The 19303-nt window shown below is 38.9% G+C and overlaps 1 protein-coding gene across 2 annotated transcripts in view; it reads left to right on the forward strand.

Moving 5' to 3' along the window:
- The first annotated feature begins 8099 nt into the window (after nt 1–8099).
- BAZ2B (bromodomain adjacent to zinc finger domain 2B) overlaps nt 8100–19303 on the forward strand; it is a 276520-nt gene continuing 265316 nt past the window's right edge. Inside the window, exon 1 of one of the 2 annotated variants that reach the window (XM_050969152.1) lies at nt 8100–8444. The gene's annotated coding sequence lies outside the window, so the exon portion shown is untranslated. Of the gene's footprint in view, nt 8445–8897; nt 9068–19303 lie in introns of those variants that run through there. The other variant, XM_050969151.1, reaches the window with a different exon arrangement.

The raw sequence follows: 19303 nt of genomic DNA on the forward strand, positions 1-19303 counted from the left end.
CTAAGGATGTCTTCTCCTCACTGTTCCTGAACCAAATCCTAGCCCGTTGAGTCAGTGCTGGGAAGAGGGCTGTCCCGAGCTAATTCTGTTGAGTTGCCAAGACCTTCCTGGCTAGTTGTTGCTGTTCTGAGTCTTCCTGGGTTGTGATGAGCCATCCCAAAAGTCAGATACAGCAATTGGAAAGATGTCAGACAATCAGACTGGGATCACATCTGGGTTCTCCAAACCATGCAGTAGCAGTGAGAAGTGTTGGCAGGCCTTTCCGATAATTACTTCCCATAGCAAGTTAAAAGTTACCCCAAATCAAAATGTTCAAATGCATCCAGGTCATGGAATAGGTATGAATGTACCCATGAACACACATCACGTGCACTGGCTCATCCTCTCACAACTCTTCCAGATCCAGCAGGTTCTCCTGGAATAGAATATGGGAGCACTGGGAATCTATTAGTCCTGTCACCATTCGCCCCCTTTCCCTCCTGAGTGCGACTGGAGCTACAAATTCTTGGCAACAGCATTTCTATAAAGCCACACTCCATGAAGTCACAACCCTTGAGGGGGCATGAGCAGCTGACATGTCCCAGCTTCCCACAACGGGAATCAAATGACTGGCTAGTTAGGGGAGGCTCCTTGGCCTGCTCCTGGGTGGGACTCCATACGCTATCTCTCTGATGGTTCTTGAGGTGGTGTTGCAAGGCAACATTGGAGTTCTACTGAGGGGGCACCCCTCATTCTGGGATTTCTCAAGGAGACAGCTATTTTCTGGTACCCTGAGTTGACTCCTCAGGAGATAGAGGCTGGGATTCACCAGATCCAGGCCATTCATCCAACATGCCATAAAATTCTCAGTGAATTTAACAGCATCTGTCAACGTGCTGGGGTTCTGTCGGCATAGCCAGGTTTGAATGGCGGTCAGCAAAATATCTAGGTACTGTTAGAGTATCACCGACCCCAGAATCTTGACTGGACAATAGGATGCCGATTGCAGCCGGTGAATGCCCCAGTCCCTTAGCTGCGATGCCACAGTGTGAGGCCATGCCCCGAGTGGGAAATGTCCTATCCAGAATTGGTGCTAGTACGCTTAGGTGATACCTCTAGTTGGTCAAGGAAGAGGGCTTTCAGGGTACCTAATCCTTTGCAGCTTCATCATCTAAGGCCTGGCAGGCAACATGGGCTTCTGCAGTCAGAAAAAGAGCTAGTCATGTGACCCAGATGGTTTTCACCCACTGAGCAGCATGCGATACCCATGCAAATGTATCAAGATATATCTCAGGGTCATAAGCAGGTCCCAATTTGGAAAGGACTATACTTGTTGCCTAAGAAGTCACTTCCGAGTGACCTGCTCAAGCATCACTGCCTGAAACTGCTGCTGTCATAGCTTCAAGAACACAGCTCGCTGCTGCTGGGTGGCTCTCCAAGCCTCCTGCTGCCCTTCCAGGAAAAGCTACTGGGCCTCTGCCTGGATCTGCTGCTGCTGCTGAGTTAGGAGTTGTATGATCTCATCCATGGTACACCTCCCCCAACCTTACGGAAAAAGGGGGAGTCAATTCCACTGTTGGAAACAAGTTGCGAGAGGCAGTGCTACTCTGTAGTGCCCCTTTCAGGGCTACAGGTGGTTCTGCAGGTGCTCCCACTTTAGTCCGCATGGTTTGACTGCCTGTGTTGGGCAGGACATCTTTGTCTTTAGCTTGGCATCAGTCTCTACACAACTAAGTAACAAACCAGCAGCTCAAGATTCAGCTGTCTTCACTTTTATGCAAGGGGGGGAAAAAAACCCTTCAAATGCTAGCAATTAGTTGCAGCACTTAGGGGAAGGCCCTGACCTGCACCTGGGTTCTCAGTTATTCCTGAGGTGCTCCTCCTCTGTCCCAGGCTTACCCAGCTCTCCCTGAGACTGTAGAAAAAAGCAGGCAAGCCATCTTACCTGGCCTTATCATTCTTGTTTGGTCACTATTTCCTCCTGGACCTTTTAGGCCTCTGGAGAATTGACTTGTTGGTTGCCCAGTGTCAGTGGATTTTCCTTGGGGAGTGTCAGGTCACTGATGCCTCAAGCGGAAGGCAGAGAAGGCCTGCTAGACCCTATCACAGGCCTATTTTAATATTTACTGTTTGGTAAAAGGATTATGTTTTTTTCTGCTCTTATTTATTTATTTTATTTTTGGAAGAGCAATAGTACTGACACACAAAACCATTTTATATATATTACAGTATATACATAGACTTTTTAAAAAACAAATAAGGAGCAGAAAGAGCTTAATAAAAAATAAATATTCATGATAACAATTGTACTAAAGTTTTGTGTGTGTGTGTGTGCCTGCATGCATGCGCTGACAGCAAGAAAAGACTCTGTTGTGCTATTCCTCAGAGTTACTTGTAGTAGAAAGTAGTTTGGTCCTGCTGTTGTAGCCTCTTCAATGCCCCAGAGATATCATCTTCACATTACTGATAAGAATACTGGAACAGCTGAGAAAGAGACCATCCCAAAGAATCCATCCAGGTTTCCTAGAGCAACCTGAAACAGAACTTGTGGGAGGTGGGAGTTAGTTACTGCTTGTTCGGTGTAGTGCTAATTAATACACAGTACACCTGCTAGTTATTGTAATACTATACTGGTCTTAGGGCCAGGTCCTTGCCCCTGCTAAGGTCCTTTCATATTGATAGATCAGTGCAAAGGGACCTTAACTGAGCCTTGAAGGGTATGATGAGGATTCTCTCAGTATGGTGGAATTGTGGGCTAGTGTGAAGCTGGCATGGTGGATTTTATGCCAACCCTTTCTGACCCCCAACTCCCAGTCATGTCAGAGAGTTTCAGGATGGGAGAGGAATTGTGATGGAGGGGGAGGGCAAGAATGCAAGGCAGGAGCACAATGCATTCTGCTGTAACATGGCTGGCAGAATGCTTGGAGGAGCTGCTCTGTTTTACAGTAGGAGTTGGCATGGTTGCCCAGCCAGCCCAGGATCACTCACTCACTCACGCCCGTCACCCCAATCGGGGTATGGGCCGCCAACCACAGATCTCCAGAGTCCTCTATCCTGGGCCATTCGCTCTAGCTGGTTCCAGGTATAGCCCATTTTTTTGCTATCAGCCTGAAGGTCATGCAGAAATATGATTTACAGCTACCTTTTGTCTCCCTTCCCTACTCAGTCCTGTTCATGATCTCAGCACAGCTGAGAACTGCTCCCATCACCATAGTCTTATTAATTGCAAGTTATGGTGAAGTCATTCAGGTTATGTCTATACTGCATCTGAGAGTGAGTCTCCCAGTGCCAATAGACAGACTCTGCTAATTCAGCTTGAGTTAAAGCATTAAAAATAGCCACATGGACATTGATGGTTGGGTAGTAGCCTAATTTCTCAAATCCACTCTCCCACTGGATCTGAGCTCAGGTGGCTAGTCTGGATCTCCCCTGGAGTCTTAAATATCCACAGTGCTATTTTTAGCATGCTAGCTCAAGCCAAGCTATCAAGAATATGTCTACCTGGGCTGGAAGTTTAAACATACCCTTAGTGTATGCCAACTACAGAACCAGTTTCTCCTCTCTTGTTTTCACACCTCAACTGCTAGAACAGGGCCTCATCCTCCCTGATTGAACTGACCTCATTATCTCTAGCTTGCTTGCTAGCATATATATACCTGCCCCTGGAAATTTCCACTACATGCATCTGAGGAAGTGGGTATTCACCCACGAAAGCTCATGCTCCAAAACATCTGTTAGTCTATAAGGTGCCACAGGATTCTTTGCTGCTTTTACAGATCCAGACTAACACGGCTACCCCTCTGATACTTGATACCCTTAGTGTGTTAATTCATGAGGCTCCCAGTAATCTAGGACACTGCAGATACCACTTTTGGGGGCAATCTTTGTAGGCTTTGACCCTATACATGATGTTTCAGTCCAGATCCCTTTTGATTATTTGGGGATTCCTGTCTTGGCACTTGGTCCTATCCTTCCACGTGGCAGCTCAGGGTACCCATAAGCTATTAGGGCCATTCATCTGGGATTCTCTTACCCTCTGCGCTCCTACATCACTTGCTTCAGAAGAGAGTCTGCAACAGATTGAACCCTGTCAGTGAAATCAGAATTCCTCAAAGCAAGCAACTCACAAATAATAATCAACAGATTAGTCCAGCTGCAAAGCCATTAAAGTTGTTTTATACTATATATAAATTGCATTGTATTTTTTAAAAATCCCCTGTCTCTGTGTTCTTCTAAACTTTTTGATTATAGTGAGATGAAGTAGATCTTCATTCATCTGACTACTCTAGGATGACATCATAAAATAGGGGTGTAACAGCATAAAGCCAGTAGTACTTTAGACACATTAAACTGTATAAATAGCCCTTAGAGAGTGATAGCATAAGCTGTGCTCTGCCAACAAGTATCTATGATAAGAATAAACCTCTTAAACCCAGAGTAAATTTTCTAAGCAGGAAGGTTATGCTTTTAACTGGTTTCTACTGTGCTATTACTTTTAAACATGATGTTTTAAAGCATAGACTGCACATCATAATTGAATGAAATACTTCGTTTTTTATTAAATCAACCTCCATGCTTTTTTTTTATTAGTAGCATGTATTTCATGCTTATGCATCTATCCCTTATCAGTGGCATGAACAATAATATCAATCCTGCTGAAAGTTTATTGTTTCTTGTGTCTCAAATATATTTGACTCTCTCTTTATGGTAATAAACGTATGTGCTTTGCAAACACCACTGTTAACATTACAAGTAGGCCAACTGCTATTAAAAATGTACAATACTAGACCCTGACCTATGTAATATATTCTGTGTGGACAGACCATTACACCGACACAGAGTTCCACTGAAGCCATTGAGTTTAGTGCAGCTCTATGGGGACACAAGGGTCCGCTCATGCAGAGTTCATTGTGGGATCAAGGCCTAAAGTCCCAATCCAGCAGATGCTTAAGTATGGTTATAAGTCTGCTCATGTGAGTAGCCCCTACTGAAGTGTATAACTCTCATCCTTCAAATATTTATCCATGCACTTTAAGCATGTTAATAGACCTATTGACTTTAATAGGATTACTCGCATGTGTAAAGTACATGTGTGTAAGTGTTCACAGGCCTGGCGTCTTACTTTGCTCTATTTCTTTTTTTCCTCAGGTTGTCTTCCATGCAGTTTGTGACACTTCTGAATATTGCCTAAATTTGGGGGTGGAACCATCTGATGAATTCTTTATGATCAAAATAATGAGTAGTAGAAGAGGCAAAGGGTGAGATATTGTGCTGGTTTTATTTAAAGAGCACTTGCATTGGAAAACTTGAGTGTCCAGGCTCCTGCATTTTTTAAATTAATTAATCAAACATATGAAGAAACAAGAGTCCTATTTTTATTGTATACAGGCTGCAGTTTTAATTTGCATATTTTTTATCAAGGACTACAACTTTAATACTGCCTAAGAGAAGCCAGCCAAAATTTGAAGCTGTGAACCTTTTTGATGTAATAGTTAATCACTTTAAATGCATCAATAGGATCCTGTAACAACAGCTTCTGTTGAATAAGCATATTAAAACAAAAGAATTTTTAATACATTTATGAATCTTGTTAAGTTTGCACTAGTAAAACTGGTTTCTTTATGGCTATTCTTGCAATCAGGTGCCAGAGTCATCGTTTCTTTATTAAACACATTTTACTGTAGAATACAAAGTGCTATCTACAAATTCAATAATATTTTCAATTGCCAAATGAAGCCAAAATCAATATTTAGCTTTCCAGTGAGAAGTGTAGTGTTTAAATTTTCAGCAACAAAATGCATTCCTAGTGGCTTAAATTAGAATACTTCTTTAAACTTTATTTTGATTTTGTATTTTAAGTGCTTAAATTGTATAGTGATTATGGGCACTGTAGAAAACTAAATAGATTATATAACAGTAACTTTGTTATTTATCTTGAGAACAGGGGTTGGTTTGGCTTACTAACTATTTAAAAAAATTGTCTTTTCTTTACAATAGTGCTAGTAATAATTAATGTTAGGATTTCTTTCAAATATTAATAGCAGAGATATTTAATATATCTGCATAACAGCCAATGCATTGTATAGTGAATTATCTAAATCCATTGTTTGTCCACGTATTTTAAAATCCTATTATCTCTTGAGCACAATACTGTTGTGTTAGAAAATATATGAGCTTTTGATGCATAACATTCTGAGAAAAATATCTATTTTATTATTTCCATATTTATACTCTTATCCCACATTTTTCTACAAGAACATTATTTGTAAATTTTGAGGTTAGAGAAGTACTGACCCAATCAAACATGTACAGATCTTGGCCTCTGAGTTAATTAAATATAGGTTAATAACATATTATAAGGAAATCATTGTTCTTATTACAGTTATTAGGTAGTTAGTCAAATTATAGCTTCAAAGGAATGCAGAGCATGGAGAACTCAGGATTAAATTATGCATTTGAACCTTAGGCCAGCTTTTACTGTTGAGACAGTTTGCTGCTAAGAGAAATTGTGTGTCATTGAAATTAAATGCTTTTCTGGGGATGGAAGGTTCCAGTTTTTAATGAAATTACTGAGTGTGGTGTAGTGAAATGATTAAAATCTGTATTCCGGGAATGTGGCAGTGAAAAAATCAATAAATGCTAGCAAAGCTTTGCTGCTAGATGTGAATCCAGGGAATGAAATAAACTAGTACAAAAATAATAATTAAAAACATATCAGCACATTAATTTATTTTGCATCAGTCTCTTGAGACCTCATCTTGACTAATTTTTAGCATACATTTTACTGTGTAATGAGGAGCTTTCTTTTCACATATTCCTGTTAGACAGGCAGTATTTTTGCCCTTCCCCCAGTGTTCCTGCATTGCAATCACTGTGCTTGCACTTATTATGTTACAAATGACCGAGGTAAGGCTGACATTCTCATTGCATGCAAAAAGACCTAGTCTGCCAAGCTTTTTTTTTTTTTCCCCTAATGAAGCAGCTTTGTGAAATCTCCCCATGTGTTAATACTAATGAAGATCCTCCAGCACAATTAAAATCACAGCCAGTGGCTGAAGGGGAAACACAAAACAATGGCATCTCTCTAAATATACATATTATTTTATGTTGAGATCAGCTTTGTTTAGCTGTAGTTTTAAAATAAATGTTTAAATTCTATATAGTGCTAAAGTGATCAAGTTAAATATTACATTTTCAGAATGCAAGAAAATGTTTTGTAAGATACATAATGAAATAATGTTACATTTATTGAAGTATGTTCTTGATTATATTTTAATATAGCTTTAAATCTTTATTTTTATAGTTCATAGGGAGCAGTGCTTTGGTTTTAAACCTGGCCTAGCTTGACTATTTGCCAAAAAAAAAAAAAGGAGAGAGAAACCACGTGTATAATTTAAAGGGTTAGAGTAGGGAGGGGCCAGTTTTTGCTCTTCTTTCACAAAATAACCTATTAATTCAATTGTTTTAGCCAACGAGAGTCTCCATTAGTCAAAATGAAATGCTCATATTTTATAGACATTCTGGAAAGTATTTTTAAAAATTTCCATAGTAACAGTTGAACTATTTTAACACCCTCATGTTAAAACACCTTACAGTTTCTGATCCTATTTGTCAGTTTTACTTGGATTTGTTTGGATTTCACTTTGTTTCTGTCACATCATCATAAGACTTGTACATTACATCCAGCATGACTCGCTGATGTACTTGTCTGGTTCAAAAAGTGTCAGATTTTGTGGTGTTGTTTTTTTTGTAGCAGGTCATCATTTGCTCCCCCTAAAATCTTTCTTGTAATTATAAATTAGATGCATTTTAATCTTTAACCTGAACATAAATTTAAGAACTACTTTAGACAGCTATGAAGGACTAATGTATTTCCCTCCCAATCTGTTCATTAGTTATTTAATAATCATCAAATGTGGATTTATTATATTTTCCCTTTTATAAGACCTAAACTTTTCGATAACTTTTCCTAGTCCGGGGAATACTGGACAGAGTGTGTGTGCGAGAGAGAGAGTGTGTGTGCACTTGGGAAACAGAAATGCACTCTTTTCCTTACTCCTTTTCGTTGCTGATAGGTCATTTATTACTGGGGCTGAAATGAGATAAACAATTCTCTCTCTTTTCCCCCTTGTTAACAGCAACTTTCATTGTTGGAGAGAGAAGAGCCTTGTTGGTTGACGTCACTTTTGGTTCATGAAGGCTTCGCCTGGAAGTGAAGCTGAATAAACCTTGAGAAGAGAATCTGCTTCAATCTGCTGCCGCTGTAAGGAACTAACCAGGGAGAGACAGCGAGAGAAACAGATACACGCAGAGAGGGTTACACTCTCCCAAATTTCCCCACCCCTCCTTAGTGTTTCTTTACACTCTTCTTGAGGGTGTTGGACAGGGAAACGTTCCTGACACACACACACCCATCCTAACCTCCAGCAACCCGAGAAAGGGAAGATCTCTTCCAAACTAGAAAGGTGAGTTAAAACCTCTCAGCCTGCTCTCCCCGGATGGGAGGGAGGGATTTTCTGTTAAGGTGGAAATGTGAAATGTTTGCTAGATTTCAGGACAAGGAAGGAGGGACGGAGAGATCGTGCTCGGATGGGCAAAGCTGCTGCCGGAGTTGAGGTGTCGGTGTTCTGCAGCCGCTGGTTTGTATCATCCCTTTGTTGCGGTGGGTTGGTTGTGCCTTTGGGGTTGTGTGTCCCATCGGAAAGGGGCTGACCTTGTCCACTCGGGTTTGGGGGTGGGGAGGAGAGAGGCTGCTACAGTGCGAGTCCTGGCAGGGGAGGGGGGCGAGGTCTGGGTCCCGATCTCCAGCGAGTTTAAACTTTGTTCATGGCTTCCAGTGTGTGTCCCTGGGCCGGGTTGCCCGGCTCCGCCGCTGCCTGCGGGGCCGGGGCTGCTCCGCCGCCGCCTGGGCTGGGAGCGCCTCTTTGTGTCTCTGCGCTCCCGGCTCGCTCCGGCAGCCGCCGCTTTGGGCATGTCAGCCGGCTGCAGCCGCAGGGGCAGCTCCTTCCCCTCTGCCTCCCCTGCCGGTGCCCAGTGGGGTTCGCAGCGCGCAGCGAGGGGGCCCCCGGGAGCTCGGAGTGTGCACAGGGTAAGAGGAGCACAGCCCGGCTCAGTACAGCCGTGGCTCTGTCTCCCGCTGAGCAGCGGCAACTCTCCCCTCCTGCTTGGCCTCTCCCCCCCCCCGGACTCTTTTATGTCCTTTTATTTCAAAATGTGGCATTGTAGAGTTGCTCCAAACTCCACTTTGGGCGTTGAAAAGGGCGGCGGGCGAGTGGAGTGGGCTTGGGAGAGACCAGGGAGTCTGCCTGTGCTGAGGGCTTTGCTGCTTTCTTCTCTTTCTCTCGCCCTTTATCTTTTGTGTGTGTTGCTTCCTTATAAAGAGAGACAAGCAGCTGCAGCCCTTGGCCGAGTTGTTGAAATTTATCCCTTTGTGTATATTACAATATCCTCCATTTTTCTGCCCTCTAAACAACAAGGCTTTCGCCATCTTGGGCAAATTTTTATTCCCAAGTCTGTCTCTCTCTCTTTTAGAGGTGGTTGGGTGGGTGGAAATCCTGAAAGTCCTGCTGAATAAGGCTCAAAGTTTAGGAAATGTAACAGGGACAGACAGTGACGTCATGTAAAGTTTAAGGGGAAATTTTCCAAGTGTGTGTTTTTCCCCCTTGGGATTTCTGATCTAATGTGTTATAAGCTGCACTTTAAAGTGAGAGATGTGTAGTTTATCCTGCTAGAATGCATATTCTTAAAACTATGCACTCCTTTTCTGGAATTTTTGTAACAGGTGGAGAAATGTATATTATTTTGAATTTCTCTAATTTGTATGTTCTGGCCTTGTACTATTTCAAATATAAATATATATTTAACTCTTTATTTAAAAAATCCAAAGTTGTCATATGAAATATTATTTCATTTGTGTGTTAGCATTATTTGTATTTACAGCAAATAGTTATCTCGTGGATTTACATGAGACAACTTGGTCCAGAATCTTCTCTGAAGGAGTATAGGCTGAAGGTGAAGGGGGTTAGGGAAATTTAATTATTTTTTAAAAAATGATAGATTATGAACAGTTTATTACATACATATGATACTGTTAAAACAGTTCTTTTGGAAAGTACCTGTAGACATTATGTATTTTGGGTTATGTTTCAGATGCTGTATTCTGCATTTGGCAGAATGTAGTTAATATGCTAAATTAAAAAAACAAAAAACAGCCACAATTTTGAATCACTTTACATCTGGTAATAAACTCTTCTATCAGCCACTGTGAAAAGGAAAACAGTAAAATACAGTGTTCCTTTAATTTACTTGTCAATGATAGTCTTTTCATATAATAAGAGTTCTCTTGGTCACATGGCAAAACTTAATGAAACAGGGAACACTTCATAAATAATAGGTACTATAAATAGAATTCTAATCTTCCATTCTGTTTCCTATATTCATTTTACTTTCTGCATATTTATATTCACGCTAACAAGAACATGAAACTGTCTGTATTTAATTTGCATTCCCTTTGTCTTCAGGATTGGGAAAAACATTGGTTACAATTAACTTAGAAACTAATAGGAACAGGGCTTAGTACATCAAGAGATTTCTCTTTTTCTCACATACTCAAAATTGAATGATACATTAAACAACATGTCTTTATGGTTGTATAGGAAGTATGCTTTTTTGTTAACAAAAGTCAGATATTTACCTTAATATGTTCTTTTAAAAAATGCTTTAGAAAACCTCAATTAATTGAATGTCTGCCAGTTATGTGAATTGTAGGTAGATGAAAATGTTTAAATAGTTAGAAGTCCATAGAACAGATGGTTCTAAATTATACATGCAACAAAGGCCTAGAAGATTTGGCAGATTATAAATGGTGAGCAACAGAGGATAAAGCAGTTTAAGAAAATGGTAGTTAAGTGTATTTGATGTCTCTCGCACCTATTGTAAACTACACATTTTTGACACAATGCTGCATAATCAATAAGCCAGACAGCATAAAGAAAATTGTAGTTGAAACAATTTTCTGTATTGGATTTATCGAGAAGTTAGGAATCTTAAGTACTTAGGAGGGATATCTTTGGTGTTCAAGTTATTTTAAGTCCAATTTGGCAGACAGGAAGCTTTTTTTTTTTTTTTTTTTTTTTGCTTGCTGATTCTTTAAAAACTATAGCATATAAAATCAAACTGATAAATTTATATGTGAATATATTTTTGTGGCATTTTAATGATGTCTTAGAAGAAAAAAATAATCTTTTGAGGAGTAGTAGCTAATAGTTTCTTCCTATTATTGACTTACTGCTATTTTGAAAGAATCATGTAAATGAGCTTTCTGAGAGTACTATGTATTAACATAATAAACAGTAGAATTGCCACACTAAATTCTCATCCTATGAATTTATTTAAATAATTCTAGTATTTTGAGTTACTTAAACTTGCCTGTTTCAACAAAATAAGATTTATTTGAAAACTCATGTTAAGGGTCGTAGTTCATATGGTAAAATTAGTTTGGAACACTGTTTTATGATAAAATTTACTAAATATGTTGTGTAATTTTGGGGGAAATAAGTGATTTTCTATTTTCTCTTCCTGGTAAGCAGTATCCAACCATCTTAACAGAAACAAGAACAATATTTTTTTGTATTACACAGGTTTGAGTATTGTAAATATATTAAGCATTAATACTAACTTTTGTAGATAAGATGCTCCATGACTGATTTTTTTTCCAAGAAAATTATTTAAAATACAAATAAGAAAGCAATGAAGTCTTTAGAATTTTAAGTTTCTATTGTCTTTTTTTCCTTATTTCTTTGTTGCATGTTTATTATAGAATTGAAGTGTAAAGGAGCAGATGTTTTGCCAAACATCCTGATGTGTTGCTTTTTCTTATGGGAGTGCGGAACTGTTCCTTCTGATGCATCGACTTGACAGCTGGTTGATTTCATGGAGCTGCTAAGAAGCCATTAGTGGTGTCATTGAATTGAAACAGAACAGTCACTCCCAGCTTGAACTGCAATTGTTAATGTCTTTGTTGCTACTTTTGTGTTCCTACACAAGATGTGGAATATCACAGTTGCAAGAAAGTTCATGCTTTCTGTCTGATCCTTCTGAATTAGTGAAAGAATGTGTTTAGTGCTTGATTGCTTTTAGATTCACAGTATTCTTATTATGGCATATTCGGCACTAGAAGATCCAAGTTGTTTTGCCAAGTCTAGATCAACTAGAAATGCATCTTACTACAAAGAAACTAAGAGAGTGCTGTCCCAGAATTGAAATTATTTCACCAAGATTTATTCTTAGTATACGAGATTCCTTGGAGGGTTTTTAATTTCCCTTTAGTAATTTATATTTAAAAATCTTCAAAACCAGGTTTTATTTTTTCTCCTTTTTAAAAATATAAATGTAGTGCCATATCCTTCAATTGATTTGAATAGAGATTTCAGCTTTAAAAGGTAATAGTATTGTATGATCCATTTTTTTTCCCTTAAAACAAATTGAAGATGGTTTTTATAACAGAGACCTGATAAAGGGCCAAATAGTGCTTGCTTCACTGGTGCGTTGGCCATTGATGGGAATGACTTGCTAAGGCCATCAGGGTTTTCCCCCAAATTTAAGGTAACTCTCTCAAATTTCCTTTGTCCTCTACTATTGTTTGTTTTGGTCGATGATATTAAAATAATTTTATCAGCTAGTCTGTGTCCTTTTTTAAATGCTACTAAAGAGCAATCAAGAGAAACACTGACAAATGTTAATGAGAAGAGAGACAACAGTGTATTTCACAATTGTGTAGACTAGAACAGTCTGGTTGAACACTGACAAAACAGTGTAACAGGTAAATTGTATGCTTTAAAGAAATGTATGGAGGAAAATATGGAATGCTAAAATAGGTACAGAAGACATTTAAAACTATGTCCCCCTCAATCTGTGCCAAAAAAGTGAGTAAGAAACATTAAGATAAGCAGCAATGATGTTTCTGTTTTTGTAAAGTTTCAGTTGCACCAATATTTTTTCCTTACATATGATCTGTTCTATTGTTAATGCTGTTGTAGTTATAATGGAAGCACTGCTTTAGTGTCATTATCTAAGTGAGTACATACTAAGGGGTTTGTAGTTCTTCTATGTTTACTCTTTAGGGATGAGTAATGGAAACAATAATATTAATAAGAGCAACTTTAAAAAGGTACACGTTTTCTAATTGTGCTAATACATTCAGAAACAACAAATGAGTCACCAAAGCACTGCATAAGAAAAATAATCCTATGGTACGTCAAACATTAGTTGTTGCACTTTTATTTCAGCCGAACTTTTCCGAGCTTCGTAAAGGTAGCTAACTACTAGTTTCCCTATACTGTACAGAGAAGTGAAGTGACTTACCCATGGCAACACAGCAAGTCAATGGCAGTGTTGGGAACAGAGCCAAGATTACCTGACTCTAAATCAGAGGTAGTACTAGCCCTTTGTGGACCCTAAGCAGGAATATTTTTGCCTCCCCTCCCCCCACCAAACACATACTAAAAAAGTTAATAGAGGGCCCCCTTGAGCTGCTCGGGGCCCTAAGCAATTGCTTCATCTGCTTTTGCCTAGCACAGGCACTACACTGAATCAGTACTGTAACTGCCAGGTCTGTAACTCCAGAAATGAAAACCTTTGACCCTGATCCTGCAGAGACTTCTGATTACACTCATGTGTAAAGTTAAGCGTGTGCATAAGCCTTCGTAGGTTTGGGCTCATAGTCTATGTTCAGCATGTAGAGTGTCAAATATTAAGACTATTTTCACTAATCTGAGTCTTTTTTTTAATCTTTAATCTAAAATATGAAATAACTAGACAATTTTTTAAAAAACCCTCCTGTTTTTTCTTGTTTAGGGTTATATACTGCCTTCGATCTACCCAAAGGAATTCCTTAGAGTAGTATGAAAACACTTCTTTAACGTAGTCTTTAAGTCATGTACAACAGTTTCCTCTGAAACTTTATTGTAGAGAAAGCAAAGAATAGCTTTTGCTGCCACTATCATATCTTCGGTTTTATTTTAATTTTATGAGCAAAATTTTTAAATTGTGAAGTTTTCTGATCATATTAGTAAGTAACAAGACTGACAGTTTAAAGCAGCCCTGTCAATGTAAAAATCCGACATCTGACTGTAGGTTTTCGCTAATGTTGCTGCAAGTAATAGAGATTAGAGGAAGGAAATTTTTTTCTCTTTTGAATTCAGGTTGTTTATTTTGTGCATTTGACAGCACTTTTGTTAGTTTATCCTTTTGTTTGTGTGGGTTTTTTCAAACAGCAATAGAAAAAAGAATAAATCTTTTTAAAAAATAGAAAACAGTTTTTTATGTATTTAACTCTTAGAAATTGGCCAGGGGACTCCCAGGAAGATGTCATTTCTGAAACTACTTCTAACACTTAATCCCCCTCCACCCCCAATTCTAGATCTGAAATTGACAGTATCCCTCCAATTTTCATAGAAGGGGGATTCTAGTCTGTTAATGTGTAACCCATACTGTCACCTGCTTCCTTGCACACTTCAGGTGTTATGATTTCCTATATGTGGAGGGGACCATATGACTATCTTTGCATTTGATGTAGGTAAGGAGTTGAATGAGTTAAACCTTGGTAGTTTAGAGAGATAGGTAAAGATGTTTCTAACCTCTGTGATGGGTGTATGCAGAAAAAAAGGTGGTGACACCTTCAGAATGCTTGGGCTCAATCCTGCAAATACTATCAGGTGCAGTAGTGCTTATCATTGTAAATAGTCTCATTGTGAGACAGCTTTTAGTACTACTAGGCACTATGCCTGTTATCATTTGCAGGATCAAATTCTTGATGTGTTTTTTAATAAAATGTATTTGGTCTAAAAGAAGTTAAACTAATTCTTCTAAAATGAAGTGGTGATCAAAAATAATGTGGTCACTTCTCCATCAGACAGACATATCTGTTTTTTTTTCCCCGGGTCTGTATAGGTAGAACTTATTTCTGTCCTTATTGTTATCTAATTTGTTGCAAGTCACAACAAAACATTTTAAAACATTGGAAAAATGGAATGTTCTATGTAAAATGTGCCTTTGTTAAAATTAAATAAGTAATTATATTTTGTATCTAATTTAATTTGGAACTTTTAAAATCAATACTGTATTTATATATTAATGTTTAGAAAGAGGAAAAAATACACCAGTTCAGTTGGTTTGAGCTTTTGAATTGTTATACTGTTAGATGGGAATTTAAAAGTTTAAAAAAAATGTTAAAAATAATTACTGCTTTGATGATTTAAAGCACTTTCTTAAGCACACATTCAGTCAGAAGTAGTGCCCTTATTTAGTAGTGGCTTTGTAGATCTGATGAATTTTAAGTTTTTGCAGTAGATGAATGTGCTTTGTGAGAGATAACATTTGCATTTTATAAAAAAGTATTTTAAGAGACTAAAATAACTGCAGTGTGAGTTTAAGTGAATATACTCAGTATTAAAAGTGTCTCATTCTTTCTCTGTAAAAGAAATCCATCTTGAAGATAATTATTGCATTGGTCCATCGGATATGTAGAGACACAATTGTGTGTGTTTTTTTTAAACCCTGTTTTCTGTTCTTACACTTTTCCACAAGCATGCACTCATTAATCAAAGATGCTGCACTCCTGCTGAGGGCAGAGAGGTTCATCAAATTGGCAGCTGGTTTGGTGTAAAGAACGGTGTACTGAAGCTCTTAACACGCTGGGACATAAATAAATCTAAGGTCTTTGTATGCAAACCCTGGAGGTTAATACTGTATAATTCAATGTCCTGTCTTTGTTTTTATGATTGATGTTTTTTAAAGGTTTGAAGCTTGATGCAAGTCTTCTAGGTCAGGGCTGACAATCTGATTGGCTGAAGCAAAAAAGCATTAGGTTGGCAGAGAGACTTTGAGTGTGCGGTAGAGATTTTGATTTTTTTTTTCTGGGAGATCATTGTCATATTGCCTGAGCTGTTATAGGAATGTTCCAGTGATTGACATCCCCTGCTGTGATAATGGACCTAGTGCATGAAATGCCAATAGTTTGGTCCTATTTGTCCTGAAGCTTACTGCTATTTGTATCCTTAACAGAGCTCACATGTAGAACAAGCGAAAACTACTGGGATTTCTCTGTAGAAATAGTGGTGGGATTTGGCTTTAACATGAATTGGTTGCATATTCATAATTTAAGAACAGCTGGTTACAGCAAGCACATAGTCATTTGCAAGCTATTATAAACCATTCCACTCACACATGGAGCTTGTGCCTGAGCTCCTTTCTTTTTATTGATCTACCTGCATTTAAAATCTAGTCACTGCTGCCAGAGAGGACTGTCATTTTAGCTGCGCTGGCAGCATAGATCAACTTCAATTTTAAATATTTAATTTTAACTAAATACTGAATAAAACGATAAAGTATGGGGTTTGAAGAAATAAACTGGAAGGATCAAGTGACACACATCTTAAATGCAAAATCTTGTTTTTGTAAAGCAGCCTAAAAAATACATCATGCAACCTTTGTAGTCTTTTGATTGTTGTGTTCTTTTGAATAAGAAATCTTTGCTAAATTTAGCCAAGGTTAAGGTTTCAAAACCAAAGTTTTATTAAAATGCATGATTTTCGTGCTTTGCCCATGCCTGGCTTTGGAGGGGGGAAACTCCAAAAATATAAAATGTATTAAAGAAATAGTTTTGTTAGAATATTATTTAATACCTTGGATCTATAACAATCTTGACAAGAATCACAAAGCAAAATTTAATAGGTTAGAAATTACTTTAATCTTTTCATGGCTCTAAAATGGATAAGTATGTTTTTTGTAACGTCACAGAACATATGCTTGTTAATAATAGCCACCAGTGGTTATATATGGGCTGTGTTAGTAAATGTGAAGTTCTGTTTTTAAGAAATGTAAAAGGTCTTGATTTTTTTTCCATGCACAGGAATAAAGTGGCTGCTATTATTGGATTTTATTGCTATTGGCAACTTTTTCTCATCTTTCCTTGCCTTAATGGCTAGTGGCTGGAATGCCTAGAGAAATGATTATTTTCTTTTGAGGGAAATGAAGAGCCCAATTCTTTGAAGTATTGAGCATTCTCAGCTCCTATTGAAAGAAAAGGGAGCAGAGGGTGCTCAATATCTTACAGGTTTAGGTCCATTATGAAATTAGTTAAAAGCTCATGATCCGGTGTCGCAGGCAGATGAGGTTTTTGAAAAGACATGTCACACACATTCTTGCCCGATGCATGGAGATCGTGAAAGCTGGCATGTCTTGCACATGAAGATTGTTTAATGTGTTAATTAGTTACAGCACTTTTTAAAAGGTTAAGCCTATAAGAAGTGCTAAGTAGTATTTTTCCTATGAGAGTTCTGATAACTTCTTATGTTACCACTGAACGTCCAAGTGCTTCATTTTGAGGTGATGAAGGAGCAATTAGGAGACATGGTGAGGGGAAGTAGCAGTTTGGTACAAACCTGTTTGGCTCAGGAGGTTAAGGATGCAAGAGGGAAAAGTGCTATGTGGTAAAATAGTTTGTAGGTTATTTTTCTACAATATGCATAAGAAACTATATTAGCACAGCTCTAGCGCCTTCAATGCAAAGAGAATTGTTTTATTTTCTAAACTCTCTTGGTGGATGTTAGAAACAATAGGAAGTCATCTTGGCTCCCTCAAGGAAGCTGCTCTAAGTGGGACTGGAAGGAAGTAAATGGGTGTTTCCTTCTCCTCTTTTTGTCTTTAGTTAAATTGGAATAGAATGTTCAGCTGTAGCAATTGAATTGTTGATGCTTCATCAGACAGTGAGTCAAACCTTGTTACCTTGTTTTCAAGACAAATCATGCTGAAGGGCTACTGTGTGGTTGAGGATAATGTCGTCATTGAAACAGGACTGTATCAGGAATAAAGCAGAAACAGGCCCATTTTAGATTTTTTTTTTTTTTTTAAGGCATGATTAACAGAAGTAGATGCTAGTTCTGTTGCCTGGTGTAATGATTTTATTGATAGCATTGAAAGGGATTAAGTAGTATGACTATCATATAACTACTGGTATAATGACTACTTTATAGATTCATAGATTCTAGAGTCAGAAGGGACCAATGTGATCATCTAGTCCGACCCCCTGCACAAAGCAGGCCCCGGAACCCTACCCATCGACTTCTATAACAAACCCCATACCTATGCCTGAGTTATTGAAGTCTTCAAATTGTGGTCTGAAGAGCTCAAACTGCAGAGAATCCACCAGCAAGTGACCCATGCCCCACGCTGCAGGGGAAGGCAACTTTACATTGTTGGAACGATATAGTAATTGCCTAGCACTGGTGCAGAAAGTACCCTTCCCTACAACCATACCTTGAGTGTGTCAGAGGACAGGATTGTAAAATGTAGGGATGATCAGTAGATAGTTGACCCATGAACTAGAGGTGCCATGATCAATAAAGCCCTTGGTTGGCATATTAGAAGGAGTCAAGAGCTGTCTTGTGCTTGGCTAGAGCTTTACATACGCTTGCCAAAAATTACTAAAGAAAAGATTTAGTTTTGGAAAATATATACAATTTTGTGCTGCTTCATTGAAAATAGGAGAGTACTGGGGAGTAAACTTAAGAAAACAAGAAAAGGTACAAAAAGGGAATGCCTTCCTAAACCAAAGTAGACTATTGCACTTTGACATATATGATGTTGGCGGTCAAATTCTATGTCTTTCATTTGTTTATTGGCGTAGTCTTCAACAGTTTTTGTAGTAGTCAGGTGGCATTTGTCCCTTGCCCTCATAGTTTTTCCCACCCTTAATGGAAAAAAATTGCATGATATGTTGGGTAGAGTGAAGAAGATGCATCAGGGAGTTGTTACATTTACTAATTTGAAATATATATACACACACACACCATATATACTCGTTCATAAGCCAAATTTTTTTAGTAAAAAAGGGAAACAGAGAAGGGAGTCAGCTTTTGAATGGGTATAGACAGGGAGAGGTGGGACACAACCCCTTCCCCCAGAGAAAGCAAGGAGAGGCAGCAGAGTCAGAAGGGAAGAGGCGGGGCCAGAGTCTGTCCGCTTCTGGCCATGCTGCTCACCCCCCAGCCTCCAAAGCAGCTGAAGCTCTGGGGCTGGCAGGCTGCAGCCGTGCCACTCGGCCCTCCCCCCAGAGCAGGCTGTAACTGCACTGCCTGGCCTGCTGGAGCACTGTGGAACATGCTACAGCCGCGCTGCCTGATCTGGCCCACCTGAACAGGCTGCGACCGCACTGCCCAGCCTGCCGGAGCAGCTCCCGCCAGGCCAGAGACATCCTCCCCTGGCCCTCCTCAGATAAGGTGGGAAGGGTTGAGATGGGATGCGGAGAGTGTGGGGGTCCTGGGTT

Source organism: Gopherus flavomarginatus, chromosome 10 (assembly GCF_025201925.1).
Source record: "Gopherus flavomarginatus isolate rGopFla2 chromosome 10, rGopFla2.mat.asm, whole genome shotgun sequence".
In the NCBI taxonomy this organism is placed as follows: Eukaryota; Metazoa; Chordata; order Testudines; family Testudinidae; genus Gopherus; species Gopherus flavomarginatus.